The sequence below is a fragment of the Cyprinodon variegatus genome, unplaced genomic scaffold (genome assembly GCF_000732505.1).
Source record: "Cyprinodon variegatus isolate N-32 unplaced genomic scaffold, C_variegatus-1.0 Scaffold211, whole genome shotgun sequence".
Taxonomy (NCBI): Eukaryota; Metazoa; Chordata; class Actinopteri; order Cyprinodontiformes; family Cyprinodontidae; genus Cyprinodon; species Cyprinodon variegatus.
This window is the reverse complement of record NW_015150664.1, coordinates 714,134-715,815: the sequence shown is the minus strand read 5'-3', so window position 1 is coordinate 715,815 and position 1,682 is coordinate 714,134.

Sequence of the window (1,682 nt, the reverse complement as noted above, 5' to 3'; positions counted from 1 at the left end):
AGACGTTATAAATAAGCAAGATTCATAGCAGCATTCCCGACAGACCATTTTACCTCATTCACAAGTTTCTAACTTCTGTGTCACTGTTTCCCTCCCTTCTGAGTGCTCAAACACTCAACAGTTCAGAGAGGGGAGAGGGAGTACAGTGACGTAACGCTATGCTGCGCCTTCAAAATAAAAGCACACTAGTTAAAAAATGTCAAAATCAAATATTTTGCGGTACAATTTTTTGGGGGGACATATTCACCTGGCTTCAATATTGGGGGAGACTTGTCCCCCCCCTTCCCCCCGCTTCCTACGCCGCTGGCTAGAAAGAGCCCAACAAATTTTCCTCTTACAAGTGTAGCATTATTGCTTTAGCCATAGTCCTCTGCTTGATTTATATATGCAAATAGTTTTATTATTTATTTATGAAGGGAATATTCGTGTTATGTGGACACTGCATTGAAAAAGTAGAAGAGAGAGAAATGAGAAGAAAAAAAGAAGAAAAAAAGGTAAAAGAAAGAGGAGACAGAAGAGAAAAATTGATAAAACTTAAATAAATTGCTTCATCACCTGCAAAGAGAGATGTAAAAGGAAAAGCACAACCAACTGATAAAGAAATATAGATACAATACAGGAACACTTTGATACCATCAATGAAGTATATACAGTATTAATCAATACTAAATGTAAAAAGTGGTAGCTGAAGATACCACACCTGTAGGTGTTTGTGAGAGTGCCCTAGTTTGTGTGCTCAATTATGGTTGTCAAGAGCCAGAGAACGCAACTGCTCTGTACATTGCACCTACAATGCAGCAAGAGTTGATTTCTTCCTGATATCATCAAAATCCTCATCACCATTCAGAGGAGCAAAACATCTCTCTTGGTTAGCCAAGCCAACAACGACCCTAATGACTCCTTTTCAGAGTCATGGGTCAATATTGGGTTTTGCAGGCCAACAACGACCTCAACGACTTTCATTACTGAGGGGTGGACCTGTTTTTTCGGTTCAATTTGTATGTTTTCTAAGCCATAACAACGCTTTTGTTTGGGCCAATTAATAAACCTGGAACTGAAACGTTACTTCAGACAAATTGAATTGAGAAAGCTTTCTGAATTGGAAGCAAAACGTCTTCAAACTTGGAAAACAAAGTCCAGTGGATTGCTTTTTTTTTTTAACCTTTTTTGGAATGACTATTACCTGGATGACTGAGAATCTTCACCAACAAATATCTCTATACTAGATAGATAGCTTAGACTGATATTGGATTGCACTACGTGTGGTATCAGTAAGTGACAAAATAATATTGTTTTCAGATGCATTTAACCTACAAATAAACTTATACATTAACTTTCGTAAAACAGCTTGTAGGGTATTGACTCTTGGTGTGACAAACATCTCACTTGCACTGGACCATCTTGGACGTTTCAAAAGTACCCGCATAGCATCATTATAGGCCACCTGCAGCCTTTGCAGGTTGACTTTTCTATATGTAGTCCACAGATGAGCAGTGTACAGAGAGGTACAATATGCATTAACTGCACTTTGACTTTATCAGTACATGAACCGAATTTACGAGCAAGGGTATTAGCTTGAGCATACAACAATCTACACTGTCTACAAATATCATCATCTTCTGACAGATTTTCTGTGATGATGTGCCCAAGATACTTGGTTTTGTTTGTAACACCCAGCACAG